The sequence below is a fragment of the Adiantum capillus-veneris genome, chromosome 23 (genome assembly GCF_014529385.1).
Source record: "Adiantum capillus-veneris isolate H3 chromosome 23, ASM1452938v2, whole genome shotgun sequence".
Lineage (NCBI taxonomy): Eukaryota > Viridiplantae > Streptophyta > Polypodiopsida > Polypodiales > Pteridaceae > Adiantum > Adiantum capillus-veneris.
Window position 1 is genome coordinate 127,657,424 of NC_140953.1, and position 20,372 is coordinate 127,677,795.

Consider the following 20,372-nt stretch of genomic DNA (forward strand, 5'->3'; position numbering starts at 1 on the left):
AAGGTTGAACATGTGGTGGACCTTGAAACAAAAATCCCCTTTCTATATCAGAGCATAGCTTGGACAAGTGGTGGACCTAGTTATAATGCCCAATATCCAAGGTGAAATACCTTAGGACCTTGCTACCTTTCTTGCCAATGTTTACGTAGCCCCTCATTTATTTAATGGAAGTAAGGTTGGACAAGTGGTGGACCTTGAAACCAAAGCCTCTTTGCTATATGAGAGCATAGGTTGGACCTAGTTGTAATACCCACTGCCACCTATCAACTACTATAGGAGTATGCTTTCCAATGTCCAAGTATCCCTTGAGTCTTTCAAGGTTGAACACGTGGTGGACCTTGAAACGAAAATCCCCTTTCTATATCAGACCATAGCTTGGACAAGTGGTGGACCTATTTATAATGCCCAATATCCAAGGTGAAACACCTTAGGACCTTGCTACATTGCTTGCCAATGTTTACGTAGCCCCTCATTTCTTTAATGGAAGCAAGGTTGGACAAGTGGTGGACCTTGAAACTAAAGCCTCTTTTCTATATGAGAGCATAGGTTGGACCTAGTTGTAATACCCACTGCCACCTATCAACTACTATAGGAGTATGCTTTCCAATGTCCAAGTATCCCTTGAGTCTTGCAAGGTTGAACATGTGGTGGACCTTGAAACGAAAATCCCCTTTCTATATCAGAGCATAGCTTGGACAAGTGGTGGACCTAGTTATAATGCCCAATATCCATGGTGAAATACCTTAGGACCTTTCTACCTTGCTTGCCAATGTTTACGTAGCCCCTCATTTCTTTAATGGAAGCAAGGTTGGACAAGTGGTGGACCTTGAAACCAAAGCCTCTTTGCTATATCAGAGAATAGGTTGGACCTAGTTGTTATACCCACTGCCACCTACCAACTACTATAGGACTATGCTTTCCAATGTCCAAGTATCCCTTGAGTCTTGCAAGGTTGAACACATGGTGGATTATTGAAACCAAAATCCCCTTTCTATATCATAGCATATCTTGGACAATTGGTGGACCTAGTTATAATGCCCCTCCTTTCTTTAAAGGAAGAAAGGTTGGAAAAGTGGTGAATCTTGAAACCCAAACCCTTTGGCTATATATAGAGGATAGCTTGGACAAGTGGTGGGCTTAGTTGTAGTATCCAATGTCCAAGGTCCAAGGTGAACTATGTAAAGACCTTACTTCCAAAAACAAAGTCGTACAAGTGGTTCTCCTTCAAACCAAAACGTCCTTAGTGTATTAGAACATAGCTTGGAGAAGTCGTGGACTTAGTTGTAATGGTGAATGTCCAAAGAAAACTATTATAGGACCTTGCTTCCCAAATCAAGTTTGGACAAGTGGTGGATCTTGAAACCAAAACCCCTTACTGTATTAGAGCATAGCTTAGATAAGTGGTGGACCTAGCTGCCATGGAAAATGTTCAATGTGAACTGCTACAGGACCTTGCTATTAAATGTCTAAGTAGAGCTAGCTTCTTTAATGGAATCAAGGTTGGGAAAGTGGTGCATCTTGAAACCAAAAGCCCTTTATTGTATTAGAGCATAGCTTGGACAAGTGAGGGACCTAGTTTTAATGTGTGATGTCCAAAGAAAAGTATTACAAGACCTTGCTTTCCAATATTTGAATTGGTCAAGTGGTTAAAACTAAGTATAAAACTTTGACCATTTTCTTCTCGAATTGCCAAAAAGCTAGTTTTAGACACCCCTAAATGAAAATGGTTTAGGGTGGCCTTAAGCAACGTTTTTTCAAAGACTTGAACAAAAGGGTTACCGAAGAGTAATGAAAATTTATTATGGCTTGAAGTGCCTGAGTATGTGAAAACAAGCCTAGGTTTTCCACGAGGCAAAAGGTGACATAATAAGAACATTGGAAACTTAGGATTGACCATGTGGCCTAAACTTTGGCAAGTGAAGTGGTGGCCAAGTTTTGTGGCACAGTGTGCACTTGGTCCTATATGTGTTGACCACTTGGCTAAATCTAGGACCATAAGGCCAAACCTTTGGCACCTCAAATATAGTATGGGACATAATCTAGAACTGCTATAGTAAATTAGTAGTATAGTTAATATGTTAATATTTGTATTATATTTAAGTATATGCTAAATATAATTTATGTTCAAAATTTCACTAATGAAGAATGTTCCCATTTAGCACTCCAGATGCGGGGTCTTAGGGCAATGCCACAATGGGGTGACAAGGTAGCGCTCTTGATGGGGGTGTGCGCTCTCGATGGCGGGGCTTGGGAGGCTGATTTTGGGATATTGTTCCGGGCGGGGTCCGGGGCAGCGCCCCGGGCGGGGTCAAGGGGCATTCTAATAAACCCTATCAAGATTAGGCACAGAGAGAGCGCATGAGCAACGCACACAGAGAAAGCAGGCGAGCAGCAAACACATAGAAAGCGCACACGGATCGCACACAGTTGGAGTATACGCGCACATAGAGGAGCAAGCTCGGCATCGTACACAACAAACAAGTGGAGCGCACAGGATTGAAAGTTCGCGCACAAGATAAAGAAACAGCAGCGTACGCAACGCTTTCCAGAAGGGTAGGATCGGGCATAACTTCGTCTTAGGAGACATTGCACACCTCGCAAATAGAGAAAAAACAGGTATTTCTCTCTCTCTCACTCTCTGTCTTTCTCCATATAGAGAAGATGGTTCTCTGTAACTCTTCTTGCACACACACTCTCCCGTCAAAAGACAGAGATACGTAGTTTAAAAATATCCCTGCACACATACACATATTCCTACACATCGTCTTCCTCTCTTCCACATACATAACCACAGTGAAATCTGTTATCTTGTTGTCTCTCTCTTGAAAATACATGCACATATTCCCACACATCATCTTCCTCACTTCCACATACATAACCACAGTGAAATCTGTTATCTTGTTGTCTCTCGATCTCTTGAAAATACGTGCACATATTCCGATACATCGTCTTCCTCTCTTCCACATACATAAACACAATGAAATTTGTTATCTTTCTCTCTCTCCTCTCTCTAGAAAACAGGTATTTCTCTCTCTCTCTCTCTATCTATCTATCTCTGTATCTTGCTATCTCTCTCTTGAAAATACATGCTCATGTATGTGTGCGTCTATGTTATCTATCTGTATGTATGTATATTTGTGTTATTTCATTGTAATACTCATACATAATGCAGATACACAATTACACTTAATTACGATATGCACACATAGTATATATACATACATAAATATCACAAATAACTAACACATTGTAATACTAGTAAACTTGAATGGAAGACTTACTTGAGTGATCTGTTAAAGTCGATTCTTGTAGCGAGTTCTGGGTGTATGCTGAGCTGATTTTCCTCTAATCCATTTGTGGATATGATTGTAACTTCTGTTTCTCAAAAATAGTAGTGTTGTTTAGTGATACACCTAATGGACATAAATGGTTGAAACTAGGACATGTAGACCAAAAATACGTGTATTTATTTGGATGAATATATACACTTTTTGGTGACCCTTACCACAAGTGGTGGACCTTGAGACCAGTGGACTATAAGGACCTCCAAACAATACCTTGTACACTCAATCCTTCTTGGTATCTAGGTTGGACAAGTGGTGGACCTTGTTCAAATTCTCTAACCACTCTCTCTAACATGGTGACATAATTTAGGTGTGATAAATTCATATCTATGCAAACTAATATCAGTTTAGGCTTGTTAATTTGAATTTGTTTGAATTTATGTACAATATAATGATTTGAGGTTTGCATATTTGAATTTAGGTGGTATAATGATATCTTTTTGTGGTAAACTTGAATTTAAAATCAATTTCGCGTGGAATATTTTAAATTTAAGTGGTAAAATTTAAATTTTTATAAAAAAGTTTGAATTTTAAAATTTGGGCGGGATATTTTAAAATTTAGGCGGGATATTTAAAATTTGGGAGGGATATTTTAAATTTAGGCAATCAGATTTTGAATTTTAAATTTAGGTGGAAGGTTTTGAATTTATAGCGAGATCTCCCTTACATAAGAGAGTATAGGTTGGACAAGTGGTGGACCTTAAAGCTACAGCATCCATGCTACTAGACATGATAGGTAGGGAATCTAGTTGAATATTGTATGTATAATATATATGTAATAGATCTAGCTTGGACAAGTGGTGGACCTTGGAGCAAAACCCCATGTAAAACATATCATGCACATTCCAAGTGGTGAGAAAAAATATCATTTAAGATATAGCCTTATAGGTTGGACAAGTGGTGGACCTTAACACCAAGATATTCTTAATGTAATGACATAGAGTGGAAAACTGGTGAATCTTGAGACCAAACCATGCTACTAGCGATAATAGCTTGGACAAGTGGTGGACCTTGAAAGTAATCCCCCCATCTACGAAATATCGTGGGTTTAAGGTATTTTGATGGATCCTAGCATCTTGGAGACATGGTGCAGCTTGCTTCTCTTCATGTTTCAATGGAGCCTATCTTGGACAAATGGTGGAGCATCCTTCTCTCCATGTTTCAATGGAGCCTAGCTTGGACAAGTGGTGGACCTTTGCTTCTCTCTATGATTCAAGTGGTGGACCTTGGAACCAAACCCCCATGTAAAACCTATCATGGTCACTCCAAGTGGTGAGAAAGAATAACCTTTAAGATATAGCCTTATAGGTTGGACAAGTGGTGGACCTTAACACCCAAATATTCTTAATATAATGACATAGAGTGAAAAAGTGGTGAATCTTGAGACAAAACCACTCATGCTACTAGCAATAATAACTTGGACAACTGATGGACCTTGAATGTAAACCCTCCATGTTTCAATAGACTTAGCTTCGACAAATGGTGGAGCATCGTTCTCTCCTTGTTTCAATGGAGCCTAGCTTGGACAAGTGGTGGACGTTTGTTTCTCTCTATGTTTCAATAAAGTTAGCTTGGACAAGTGGTGGACCTTGGAACCAAACCCCCATGTAAAACCTATCATGGTCACTCCAAGTGGTGAGAAATAATAACCTTAATGATATATCCTTATAGGTAGGACAAGTGGTGGACCTTAACACCCAGATATTCTTAATATAATGGCATAGAGTGAAAAAGTGGTGAATCTTGAGACCAAACCACTCAGGCTACTACCAATAATAGCTTGGACAAGTGTTGGACCTTGAATGTAAACCCCTCATCTACGAAATATCGTGGGTTTAATGTTTTTCGATGGAGCCTAGCATCTTGGAGACATGGTGCAGCTTGCTTCTCGTCATGTTTCAATGGAGCCTATCTTGGACAAATGGTGGAGCATCCTTCTCTCCATGTTTCAATGGAGCCTAGCTTGGACAAGTGGTGGACCTTTGCTTCTCTCTCTGTTTCAATAGAGTTAGCTTAGACAAGTGGTAGACCTTGGAACCAAATCCCCATGTAAAACCTATCATGGTCACTCCAAGTGGTAAGAGAGAATAACCTTTAAGATATAGACTTATAGGTTGGACAAGTGGTGGACCTTAACACCCACATATTCTTAATATAATGACATAGAGTGAAAAAGTGGTGAATCTTGAGACAAAACCACTCATGCTACTAGCGATAATAGCTTGGACAAGTGTGGTACTTGAATTAAACCCCCCATGTACAAAATATCGTGGGTTTAAGGTATTTCGATGAATCCTAGCATCTTGGAGACATGGTGCAGCTTGCTTTCTTCATGTTTCAATGGAGTCTATCTTGGACAAATAGTGGAGCATCCTTCTCTCATGTTTCAATGGGCCTAGCTTGGACAAGTGGTGGACCTTGGAACCAAACCCCCATGTAAAACCTATCATGGTCACTCCAAGTGGTGAGAAAGAATAACCTTTAAGATATAGCCTTATAGGTTGGACAAGTGGTGGACCTTAATACCCAATATTCTTAATATAATGACATAGAGTGAAAAAGTGGTGAATCTTGAGATAAACCACTCATGCTACTAGAATAATAGCTTGGACAAGTGGTGGACCTTGAACGTAAACCCCCCATGTTTCAATAGACTAGCTTCGACAAATTGTGGAGCATCGTTCTCTCCATGTTTCAATGGAGCCTAGCTTGGACAAGTGGTGGACCTTTGTTTCTCTCTATGTTTCAATAGAGTTAGCTTGGACAAGTGGTGGAATTGGAACCAAACCCCATGTAAAACCTATCATGGTCACTCCAAGTGGAAGAAAGAATAACCTTTAAGATGTAGCCTTATAGGTTGGACAAGTGGTGGACCTTAACACCCACATATTCTTAATAAAAGTGGTGAATCTTGAGACCAAACACTCAGGCTACTAGCAATAATAGCTTGGACAAGTGGTGGACCTTGAATGTAAACCCCTCATCTACGAAATATCGTGGGTTTAATGTATTTCGATGGAGCCTAGCATCTTGGAGACATGGTGCAGCTTGCTTCTCGTCATGTTTCAATGGAGCCTATCTTGGACAAATGGTGGAGCATCCTTCTCTCCATGTTTCAATGGACCCTAGCTTGGACAAGTGGTGGACCTTTGTTTCTCTCTATGTTTCAATAGAGTTAGCTTGGACAAGTAGTGGACCTTGGAACCAAACCCCCATGTAAAACCTATCATGGTCACTCCAAGTGGTAAGAAAGAATAACCTTTAAGATGTAGCCTTATAGGTTGGACAAGTGGTGGACCTTAACACCCACATATTCTTAATATAATGACATAGAGTGGAAAAGTGGTGAATCTTGAGACCAAACCACTCAGGCTACTACCAATAATAGCTTGGACAAGTGTTGGACCTTGAATGTAAACCCCTCATCTACGACATATCGTGAGTTTAATGTTTTTCGATGGAGCCTAGCATCTTGGAGACATGGTGCAGCTTGCTTCTTGTCATGTTTCAATGGAGCCTATCTTGGACAAATGGTGGAGCATCCTTCTCTCCATGTTTCAATGGAGCTAGCTTGGACAAGTGGTGGACCTTTGCTTCTCTCTTGTTTCAATAGAGTTAGCTTGGACAAGTGGTGGACCTTGGAACCAAACCCCCATGTAAAACCTATCATGGTCACTCCAAGTGGTAAGAAAGAATAACCTTTAAGATATAGACTTATAGGTTGGACAAGTGGTGGACCTTAACACCCACATATTCTTAATATAATGACATAGAGTGGAAAAGTGGTGAATCTTGAGACAAAGCCACTCATGCTACTAGCGATAATAGCTTGGACAAGTATCGGCCCTTGAATGTAAACCCCCATGTACAAAATATCCTGGGTTTAAGGTATTTCGATGAAGCCTAGCATCTTGGAGACATGGTGAAGCTTGCTTCTCTTCATTTTGCGATGGAGCCTATCTTGGACAAATGGTGGAGCATCCTTCTCTCCATGTTTCAATGGACCCTAGCTTGGACAAGTGGTGGACCTTTGCTTCTCTCTATGATTCAATAGAGTTTTCTTGGACAAGTGGTGGACCTTGGAACTCAAACCCCCATGTAAAACCTATCATGGTCACTCCAAGTGGTGAGAAAGAATAACCTTTAAAATATAGCCTTATAGGTTGGACAAGTGGTGGACCTTAACACCCAAATATTCTTAATATAATGACAGAGTGAAAAAGTGGTGAATTTTGAGACAAAACCACTCATGCTACTAGAAATAATAGCTTGGACAAGTGGAAGAACTTGAACGTAAACCCCCCATGTTTGAATAGACTTAGCTTCGACAAATGGTGGAGCATCGTTCTCTCCATCTTTCAATGGAGCTTAGCTTGGACAAGTAGTGGAACTTTGTTTCTCTCTATGTTTCAATAGAGTTAGCTTGGACAAGTGGTGGACCTTGGAACCAAACCCCCATGTAAAACCTATCATGTTCACTCCAAGTGGTGAGAAAGAATAACCTTAATGATATATCCTTATAGGTTGGACAAGTGGTGGATCTTAACACGCAGATATTCTTAATATAATGGCATAGAGTGGAAAAGTGGTGAATCTTCAGAGCAAAATACTCATGCTACTAGCGATAATAGGTTGGACAAGTGGTGGACCTTGAATGTAAACCCCCCATCTACGAAATATCGTGGGTTTAAGGTATTTAGATGGAGCCTAGCATCTTGGAGACATGGTGCACCTTGCTTCTCTTCATGTCTCAATGGAGCCTATCTTGGACAAATGGTGGAGCATCCTTCTCTCCATGTTTCAATGGACCCTAGCTTGCACAAGTGGTGGACCTTTGCTTCTCTCTATGTTTCAATAGAGTTAGCTTGGACAAGTGGTGGACCTTGGAACCAAACCCCATGTAAAACCTATCATGGTCACTCCAAGTCGTGAGAAAGAATAACCTTTAAGATAGCCTTATAGGTTGGACAAGTGGTGGACCTTAACACCCAGATATCCTTAATATAATGACATAGAGTGGAAAAGTGGTGAATCTTGAGACAAAACCACTCATGCTACTAGCGGTAATAGCTTGGACAAGTGGTGGACCTTGAATGTAAACCCCCCATGTTTCAATAGAGTTAGCTTCGACAAATGATGGAGCATCCTTCTCTCCATGTTTCAATGGAGCCTAGCTTAGACAAGTGGTGGACCTTTGCTTCTCTCTATAATTCAATAGAGTTAGCTTGGACAAGTGGTGGAACTTGAAACCAAACCCCATGTAAAACCTATCATGGTCACTCCAAGTGGTAATAAGAATAACCTTTAAGATGTAGCCTTATAGGTTGGACAAGTGGTGGACCTTAACACCCACATATTCTTAATATAATGACATAGAGTGGAAAAGTGGTGAATCTTGAGACCAAACCACTCAGGCTACTACCAATAATAGCTTGGACAAGTGTTGGACCTTGAATGTAAACCCTCATCTACGACATATCATGGGTTTAATGTTTTTCGATGGAGCCTAGCATCTTGGAGACATGGTGCAGCTTGCTTCTCGTCATGTTTCAATGGAGCCTATCTTGGACAAATGGTGGAGCATCCTTCTCTCCATGTTTCAATGGAGCCTAGCTTGGACAAGTGGTGGACCTTTGCTTCTCTCTCTGTTTCAATAGAGTTAGCTTGGACAAGTGGTGGAGCTTGGAAACAAACCCCCATATAAAACCTATCATGGTCACTCCAAGTGGTAAGAAAGAATAACCTTTAGATATAGACTTATAGGTTGGACAAGTGGTGACCTTGAATGTAAACCCATCTAAGAATATGGTGGGTTTAAGGTATTTAGATGGAGCCTAGCATCTTGGAGACATGGTGCACTTGCTTCTCTTCATGTTTCAATGGAGCTATCTTGGACAAATGGTGGAGCATCCTTCTCTCCATGTTTCAATGGACCTAGCTTGGACAAGTGGTGGACCTTTGCTTCTCTCTAGTTTCAATAGAGTTAGCTTGGACAAGTGGTGGACCTTGGAACCAAACCCCAATGTAAAACCTATCATGGTCACTCCAAGTGTGAGAAAGAATAACCTTTAAGATATAGTCTTATAGGTTGGACAAGTGGTGGACCTTAACACCCAAATATTCTTAATATAATGACATAGAGTGAAAAAGTGGTGAATCTTGAGACAAAACACTCATGCTACTAGCGGTAATAGTTGGAAAGTGGTGGACCTTGAATGTAAACCCCATGTTTCAATAGAGTTAGCTTCGACAAATGGTGGAGCATCCTTCTCTCCATGTTTCAATGGAGCCTAGCTTGGACAAGTGGTGGACCTTTGCTTCTCTCTATGATTCAATAGAGTTAGCTTGGACAAGTGGTGGACCTTGGAACCAAACCCCATGTAAAACCTATCATGGACACTCCAAGTGGTAGAAAGAATACCTTTAAGATGTAGCCTTATAGGTTGGACAAGTGGTGGACCTTAACACCAGATATTCTTAATATAATGACATAGAGTGAAAAGTGGTGAATCTTGAGACCAAACCACTCATGCTACTAGGGATAATAGCTTGGACAAGTGGTGGCCTTGATGTAAACCCCCATGTACAAAATATCGTGGGTTTAAGGTATTTCAATGGATCCTAGCATCTTGGAGACATGGTGCAGCTTGCTTCTCTTCATGTTTCAATGGAGCCTATCTTGGACAAATGGTGGAGCATCCTTCTCTCCATGTTTCAATGGAGCCTAGCTTGGACAAGTGGTGGACCTTTGCTTCTCTCTATGTTTCATAGAGTTAGCTTGGACAAGTGGTGGACCTTGAACCAAACCCCCATGTAAAACCTATCATGGTCACTCCAAGTGGTGAGAAAGAATAACCTTTAAGATCTAGCCTTATAGGTTGGACAAGTGGTGGACCTTAAACCCAGATATTCTTAATATAATGACATAGAGTGGAAAAGTGGTGAATCTTGAGACCAAACCACTCATGCTACTACGATAATAGCTTGGACAAGTGGTGCCCTTGAATGTAAACCCCCATGTAAAATATCATGGTTTTAAGGTATTTCAATGGAGCCTAGCATCTTGGAGACATGGTGCAGCTTGCTTCTCTTCATGTTTCAATGGAGCCTATCTTGGACAAATGGTGGAGCATCCTTCTCTCCATGTTTCAATGGAGCCTAGCTTGGACAAGTGGTGGACCTTTGCTTCTCTCTATGTTTCAATAGAGTTAGCTTGGACAAGTGGTGGACCTTGGAACCAAACCCCCATGTAAAACCTATCATGGTCACTCCAAGTGGTGAGAAAGAATACCCTTTAAGATATAGCCTTATAGGTTGGACAAGTGGTGGACCTTAGCACCCAGATATTCTTAATATAATGACATAGAGTGGAAAAGTGGTGAATCTTGAGACCAAACCACTCATGCTACTAAGATAATAGGTTGGACAAGTGGTGGACCTTGAATGTAAACCCCCCATGTACGAAATATCATGGGTTTAAGGTATTTCAATGGAGCCTAGCATCTTGGAGACATGGTGTAGCTTGCTTCTCTTCATGTTTCAATGGAGCTATCTTGGACAAATGGTGGAGCATCCTTCTCTCCATGTTTCAATGGACCCTAGCTTGGACAAGTGGTGGACCTTTGCTTCTCTCTATGTTTCAATAGATTTAGCTTGGACAAGTGGTGGACCTTGAAACCAAACCCCCATGTAAAACCTATCATGGTCACTCCAAGTGGTGAGAAAGAATAACCTTAAGATATAGCCTTATAGGTTGGACAAGTGGTGGACCTTAACACCCAGATATTCTTAATATAATGACATAGAGTGAAAAAGTGGTGAATCTTGAGACCAAACCACTCATGCTACTAGCGTTAATAGGTTGGACAAGTGGTGGACCTTGAATGTAAACCCCCCATGTTTCAATAGAGTTAGCTTCGACAAATGGTAGAGCATCCTTCTCTCCATGTTTCAATGGAGCCTAGCTTGGACAAGTGGTGGACCTTTGTTTCTCTCTATGTTTCAATAGAGTTAGCTTGGACAAGTGGTGGACCTTGGAACCAAACCCCCATGTAAAACATATCATGGACATTTCAAGTGGTGAGAAATAATACCCTTTAAGATATACCCTTATAGGTTGGACAAGTGGTCGACCTTAACACACAGATCTTCTTAACGTAATGACATAGAGTGGAAAAGTGGTGAATCTTGAGACCAAACCACTCATGCTACTAGAGATAATAGGTTGGACAAGTGGTGGACCTTGAATGTAAACTCCCCATGTACAAAATATCGTGGTTTAAGGTATTTCAATGGATCTTAGCATCTTGGAGACATGGTGCAGCTTGCTTCTCTTCATGTTTCAATGGAGCCTATCTTGGACAAATGGTGGAGCATCCTTCTCTCCATGTTTCAATGGACCCTAGCTTGGACAAGTGGTGGACCTTTGCTTCTCTCTATGTTTCAATAGAGTTAGCTTGGACAAGTGGTGGACCTTGGAACCAAACCCCCATGTAAAACCTATCATGGTCATTCCAAGTGGTCAGAAAGAATACCCTTTAAGATATAGCCTTATAGGTTGGACAAGTGGTGGACCTTAACACCCAGATCTTCTTAATATAATGACATAGAGTGGAAAAGTGGTGAATCTTGAGACCAAACCACTCATGCTACTAGTGATAATAGGTTGGACAAGTGGTGGACCTTGAATGTAAACCCCCCATGTACGAAATATCATGGGTTTAAGATATTTCAATGGAGCCTAGCATTTTGGAGACATGGTGCAGCTTGCTTCTCTTCATGTTTCAATCGAACCTGGCTTGGACAAATGGTGGAGCATCCTTCTCTCCATGTTTCAATGGAGCCTAGCTTGGACAAGTGGTGGACCTTTGATTCTCTCTATGTTTCAATAGAGTTAGCTTGGACAAGTGGTGGACCTTGGAACCAGACCCCTATGTAAAACCTATCATGTGCATTCCAAGTGGTGGTAAATAATACCATTTTAGATATAGCCTTATAGGTTGGACAAGTGGTGGACCTTAACACCCAGATCTTCTTAATATAATGACATAGAGTGGAAAAGTGGTGAATCTTGAGACCAAACCACTCATGCTACTAGGGATAATAGGTTGGACAAGTGGTGGACCTTGAATTTAAAACCCACATATACAAAATATCATGGGTTTAAGGTATTTCAATGGAGCCTAGCATCTCGAAGACATGGTGCATATTGCTTCTCTTCATGTTTCAATGGAGCCTATTTTGGACAAATGGTGGAGCATCCTTCTCTCCATGTTTCAATGGACCCTAGATTGGACAAGTGGTGGACCTTTGCTTCTCTCTATGTTTCAATATAGTTAGCCTATATTAGACAATTAGTAGACCTCGAATCTCTCCATGTTGTCTAGAGCTGAGCTTGGACAAGTGGTGGACCTTACTTCTCCCTTCCCTTAGTTTACTAGCTTAAAAGATTACTATGTATACTTGCTTAGATCTAACTTGAACAAGTGGTGGACCTTGTATTCACACAAACTTAATTCATTACAAAAAAGTATATGCTAAAATAACATTTGGTTTTTTTTGTTTCAGGAAAGATGGCTCCAAAAAAACAGGTTGCAAGGGTTGCTGTCTCAGTTGACTATACTTGCAATGATGTTAGGAAATGGTATTTGGACATACATGGTATAGAGGGTGCACAATTTCATAAGGTGCATCTATTTATTGCCAAAAAGGAGAATGACAGCTTGTTTGAAGATGTTGGACAAGTTGTGGAAGCATCTGTCTCTGTAGTTGATAGTCATCCGGAGGTGGAATGCATTGACATTCTAGTTCCAATGAATCTAGAATTTCAACTATCTCCAGGAGCATATGCATTGGAGCGCATGTCTAGAAACAAAGAAGAGACAATGTTTTCTCGAGATGGAAGTTTGCAGAATCAAATCCAAACATCACAGCAGATCAACTTCAAAGCTCCATCATTGCCACACTACAACGAAAAAAGGTGAAAGCTTCACGACCACCATCCACAAAGAAGCAAGCAAAAGTGCAAAAGTAGAAGCTAAGCGAACTAGTTCCATTTTGGATGTAGACAAGGCATCTTTGGCATCCTCATCAACAGAGGGTTCAATGTCAAAGATGAGAATTGTGGATCCAGATGTTTTAGAAGCTGAGGCCATGAAAGGACAAGAAAAAGATACAGGTGGAATGAATAAGTACATAAATTATTTTCCTTTCCAATATAGGGAATTTGATATCCCTATTCAAAATTGTTGGCTTGCTCCTGATCACTATAATGCACGTATTATGGATAAAAAACACGCTGAAAGTGTGTTATTTGGATTTTCACGGAGTACGACCAAGCCTGCAGCATGTGCATATTTGATGCCTGTTCGAAATGCAAAATCAAAGAAGGGGACTCCTTTGGCAGTAGAAGAGGTAGAGGAGCAAAAAATTAAAGATTATCATTATTGGATTCTTGATGGGCAGCATTCAATCTATGCTGCAAAAGTTTTGCTTCACAATGAACAAAACAACAAAGAGATATTTGAAAGACTGATTAGCGTGTATAAATTTAGAAAGGCTCGCATTGTTGTGAATGCTCCTCCATTTGTTGCAACTGCTATATCTGCCATTGCAAATGAGGAGGCTCAGGCATTGTATGTCAAGCAACCTTACAGCCAAATATTGAGACATTTACGGAGTCAATGGATCTTCTCAGGACGACCACCAAAGGCAGCAAGTGGAATTGCAGAGGGACATGCATCTCGTGCCGGATGGGATGTAAGTTATTTTCTTTGTCTTTTTGATAGTGTTTAATTAACAAATCTTGCTCAATAGTTTAATTATTTCTCTATTTTTTTTAGGCTTTTCTTCGATTGGCAAGAATGAGTGCAGCAGCAAGTTGGATTGCTAAACAGGCACACATGGTCACGTACTCTGATTTAGTTTATGATTGCTGGATAGAAATCATTGAAAAGCTAGAAGAGGAGAATAAGAAACCCCCAACAACTGTATTTAGATACCTTTGTGGCCTTGAGGAATCAGAGGTAAAGACTATTCAAGAAGAGATTAGAGATGAGAAGATTTTACTGTCAAAGAGTGCAAAGGATGGTGATGCAACTGACATGTATGATCGAATCAAGCAGTTGAAGCAAGACAAATTGATTCAAGATGCACTTCTTGAAGGCTTCAACAATTTGAATGAGTCTTCACCATGTAAAGACTGGGAGGAGGTGGTCAAAATGTATAACATCAATGATGTTGTTTATAAAACAATTTTAATGCTATGCGAGGAATGGATCAAATCTAGTTTGACGCGTGGAACAAAGAAAATGGCTTTTCCAGATGGAGCAATAAAATACATGCAATGGGCAATTCACCTTCAAAAGGAGAAAACTGAGCCTAGAGATTTGCCATGGTCAATCTATGTGGTGAGCCTACAAATGGAAGGCAATCTCTACTTGATGCGCCACTTCAATAATAAAGTGCCTATTGGCTTATGTGTTTTAGATATGACAAAAAACGTTGGAGGCAATTTGAAGTGGAGTGAGGAGACATTTAACAATGCTTTGGATGGGATCTTGGCTATTGCTGGAGGGTCAACAGATCCTGGATTTGTCTTTCTTGCATTTGTGGATTTCACTAACTTCACAAAATTGCAATGTGCCTTTCACGCCATGGGAGATAATCTGAGCTACCATTGTTGTGGTGCATTGCATCACTTTCCATCAGCTCCTTGCAAAGGAGCAATTCAATTCCTAACAGTTATTGCCTTCTTGGGACAAGGCAATGCATTTGAAGACCTGAGAAGAAGATCAGAGGAACATCCCATGCCAATTGATTGTTCTCTTCTTCAAGTAGCAGATAACGATATGTCAGATTTGCAATATTTGGAGGCCAAAAAAGAGCTTTGGTCAAGCACTACATTCGTACATATTGTTTTGAAGACCGCAAGCTTGTTGATGTTTTTGGTGATGGCTCCTTGGTTGCACAAGAAGGAATACAACAGAAAAAAGAAGTTATATGCTTAATTGATAGTGTGGAGAGGCAAAAAACGTGGAGACCATGCTGCTAGACTTTGCTAAGTCTCATGAAGATATAGAAAAATGGGCTGGACTTCAACAATCCACTTCGCAATCAGATGACATTGTGCCTGTTACAGAGGAGTGCTCTCCACAAAGAGAAGAAGAAGACAACAACAACATCCTCTGTCAATGGAGGACTTTTTGGAAATGGAGACACGTATGTTTTGAGTCAGTTATCACGAGAAATGTGTGACTTGGATGCTACGATTGTGTATCTTTCACATGAGTGAGAGATTAATAGCGAGGAAGATTACTTTGTCGCAATACAGAGCACCTTGTCACAAGTGATCGTGCATACCTAACATGAGTGACAGATGCTTTAAGAACATGAGAGATAGCTAAATTCAACTTGAAGTGACTGATTTTAGTGTAACATGTGAGCCACATTGTTAATCTCAAGCATTCAAGTTTGAATGTATTTGGAAATGGACATATGTTTTGAGTTTCTTGTGCATGTTAGTGTTCTTGTTACTGATTTGATACTCTTAATGTTAGATTTTGCTTTATATAGTATTGATTGAGTTTGTATTTTTTATCTCAAGCATTCAAGGTTTGAATGTAAATAGTAAATTACTTGAGTTTTTGAATGGTGGATCTTTAGACTAAAACTATAACATTTAATACTCACAAAGACTTAATTACTTAAGAGCTTGAACTCAATAAGTTTTGGACCTTTTATCAATACCCCCTTGATATGATACATTAGATCGTAGCATGGTTAAATGGTGATGCTTCATAAATTGAACCTAGCTTAGACAGGTGTTGGAGCCTAAATTTAAACTAACCTTGCTAGAAGGGAGCTTATGTTTGGACTTTGAGAACTAGCATAAGTAATCAATTAGAGCATAGATTAGACATGTGGTGGTGGCCTTAGAGACCAAAATCTTAATGAGCTTGGAAAGGTATTTAAGTACTGCAATTTACTTAGTTTTAGTACTCATTAAAGCATAGCTTGACAAAAGGTGGACCTTACATGGATCCTAATTTCAAGAGGTGTGGTAGACCTTCAAACCAAGCTCATATAGCTTGGACATGTGGTGGACCTTGCATGAAGACTAGTTTAGACAAGTGTGGTACACCTTGTAACCAACACCCATTTGTTATATTAGCTTGGACAAGTGGTGGACCTTGCTTTTATGTTTCAATGGAGCATATTTTGGACAGGTGGTAGACCTTGTTTCTCTCCATGCTTCAATGGAGAGAAACTTTAGCTTGGACAAGTGGTGGACCTTGTTTTTATGTTTTAAAGGAGCATATTTCGGACAAGTGGTAGACATTGTTTCTCTCCATGGTTCAATGGAACCCACCTTAGACAAGTGAAGTACCTTGAAACCAAACCCCCATAATACAACCTACTAAATAGGTTGGAAAATTGGTGGTATATGAAACCATCCATGATAGAGCATAGTATAGGTGAAAACGTAGTGGTCCTTATATCAATTACCCATGCATAGCTTGGACAAGTGGTGGACCTTGATTCTCTCTATGTTTCAATGGATCCTATCTTGGACTAGAGATATATCTTACTTATTTCCATGCTTCAATGGATTGTAGCTTGGATAAGGAGTGGAACTTCAAACAAAACTCCACAGCATAGCATATATTAACAATTCATGGGTTTTATAGAGATTGTCTTGCCTATTTTGGAGAGTTGGTACACCTTTATTCTCCATTCTTCAATGGATCTGAGGTTGGACAAGCGGAGCTGGAGAAGTGGTCAACCTTAAAATGAAACCTCCCATGCTACAACCCATCATAGATCGTATATGTAGTGGACCTTGAAACTCTTTTATGTCCCTAGCTTAGAGAAGCATTGCACTCTTTATTATCTCCATACATGAAGGCAAGGTTGGACAAGTGGTGGACCTTCAAACCAGAATCTCTATGCAATAATAGGCAAGTGGTGGAGCTTGTTTTCTCCATGTTCCAATGGAGCCTAGCTTAGACAAACAATGGAGCTTGCTTCTCTCCATGTTTCAATGGATCCTAGCTTAGAAAAGTGGTGGAGCTTTGCTTCTCTCCATGTTCCAATGGACCATAGCTTAGACAAGTGGTAGACCTTGAAAAAACCCCCCGTATACAACATATTATGGGGTTTTCATGTTTCAATGGCACCTAGCTTGGACAAATGGTAGAGCTTGCTTCTCTTTATGTTTCAATGGATCCAATCTTAGCCAAGTGGTGGACCTTGAAACAAGAATCCCCCCCCCCCCCATGTACAACGTATTATGGGTTTTGAAAGCACTGGGAGAAAATAATAGCTTTGATAAGTGGTGGACCTTGCTTCTCTCCATGCTTCAATGGAGCCGAGGTTGGACACATGTTGGAGAGAAGATGGTTGCCCATGAAATAAGACCATGCATGCTATAATCAATCATATGTTGTACACATGGTGGACCTTGCAATTGTTTTATATGCCTAACTTGGACAAGTGGAGGACCCTTGATTACCTCCAGATATCAACAACAAGCCAAGTTTGGACAAGTGTAGTACCACCAAACCAGAATCTCTATGCTACAATAGAGTATAGGTAGGACACGCAGTGAACCTTGATATCAAACCATCCATGCTACTAGAGATGATAGGTTTCACATGTGGTGGAACCTTGTATCAATGTTCTATGTGTAGTTTTTGACTAGTGATAGACCTTGAAACTAATCCCTCTAGGCTACAAGAAAAAAGAGATGGATGAGGAGGCTAGACTACTTTTGTTGCATCAATGCATCCCATGTTACCACATATACTATAGGGTTCTTGGATAAGTGTTGGATCTTGTGTCAATGCTCCATGTCTAGCTTGGACAAGTGGTGGACCTTGGTTCTCTCTATGCTTCAAATGGGCAATAGATTGGAGACACAGTGGCCTTTTTTTTCCAATGATTTTATTTTTTGGAAACCTTGGAGGCACCATGTAAGAGGCACTCTAAGTCTTCCATACAATAGACCTATTGGACTATAAAATAATGATATCTTTCTTTGATATTGTCATTATTTTATGCATAATATTTTCTTCTTTTTGCAGACACAAAGGAGTTAAGTGATATAAAAACTAGATGTATTTCACACTATGATTGGCATGAAGATCCTTTTGGGACACCAACTTTTCCTATTCCCAAAGATGTAATTTTCCATATTAACGGTGTGGATTTTGAAGTGCGACTTTCATGTATTGAAGGAGCTGGTTATGGGCTATTTGTGCATACTACCCTGGAAAGTGGTTTGACTATTCTAAACTATGGAGGGCATAAGTATAGATTTCAAGACTGGAAAAAGATATGCAAAATTTTTCCAAGAGCTTATAAATATTCTCTTCTAGAGGATCCAAACATAGAAGAAGAGGAAGATCAATCATACATTATTGGTTGTGTAGAAGAAGGAAACGTGTCGGGCTATATAAATAGTTCTCACAGTACAAATGTCTGTCCCAACGTACGCTATACATTTGATCCAAATTTTCCACCTTGGCATAAATGCACCTCTTCACACATCAAGTCAGAAGAATATGGCCATGTATGCATTGAGACTATTTGTCAAGTTGAAGCAGGAGAAGAGTTGTTTGCTGACTATAACTTTACTTGACATTGTAAAGTATTGTACATGGATGGAAATCTCAAGTACATGCATCATTTTCATTTTTCATGGATGAAATCTCAAGTGAATATAACATTTGATTATTGTTTAGTTTATGCTCAACGAGAATCTAGAGTGCTCTTATGCTTTGTGTGTTGTCTAACTTATTTGACTACCTTGGCCATAGAATCTTGATTCTACTCTAGATTTGTGATAAATCTTACCAAAATTTAATCAATGTCTAGGTTGGACAAGTGGTGGGGCTTCAAACATTACTGTCTTAAACAAGTGGAGTTATCTTACTTGAATAAGTGGTGGCCTTTGAATCCAAATCTAAGCCAAATCTCTAATTATTTGCTTGTAGTCTAGGTTGGACATTTGGTGGACCTTGTATCCATGTTTCCTCAACAAGGGTGGCTTTTAGTTTTCACTTTAAGTACTCATCTTTAATAAAGTGTAGGATGGAAAATGTTGAGTTAGTAGATTGTATTTTAGACAAGTGGTGTTTGGTGTACGAATGCTGAAAATGGTTGCAAGGATTCTAACAACGACTTTACCTTAAATAAATTTCTTACTAGGAGTTCTACATATAAATATGGTGAATAAAATTCTAGTGGTTTTGAGATACCATTTGTGTGTGTGTTTTCTTAGATTCACAAACTGGGATGGATAATGCTCCTATGGTTCAGTCAACAACTATAGAATCCATAGATTCTATGGTTTCTAAAGTGCCCAAGATGGATGATATTTCTATACTAGAGTCTAGTGTTGTGCAACTTGAGCAAGCTTCCAATAATGAGAACCAAGAAATCGATGCTTCAAAAATGCAACATACATCAAAAGAGACTGAAAAGTCCACTCACGAGCTATTGCCAATTGGTACTACGTCATGTAGCGTAGATGTTGAGAAATCCATGCTTACAATTATATTGGATTTAAATGGTCTATTGTTGAAACGTTCCCCTCAACCATCCTCACACCACAACTCAGTGCAAATGGATTCAAAAAGATATATTATACTCAGGCCAGGTTGCATCCAATTCTTGAAGACTATTTTACAGAGGTTTAATGTTGCAATTTGGTCGACAGCTACTAGGAATAATGTGTATCAAATCCTTGCAGCACTAAACAACTTAGCTGAGGATACATTGCCTTTCTTTGCAATTTGGTCGCAAGATGTTTGCTACACCGCTCAAACTCAAAAATTGTTTAGACCCGACAATCCAAACGTTGAGGCAATGTTCAAGCCTCTAGCCAAAATTGCCATGGGGTTTGAATGTGATCCACAAAGAACAGTGCTTATTGATGACTCTCCTTACAAGGGATGTATTTCACCAGCAAACAATTGCATTTTTCCACCACAATTTGATGCTGAGAAGATGGTTGACAATATGCTC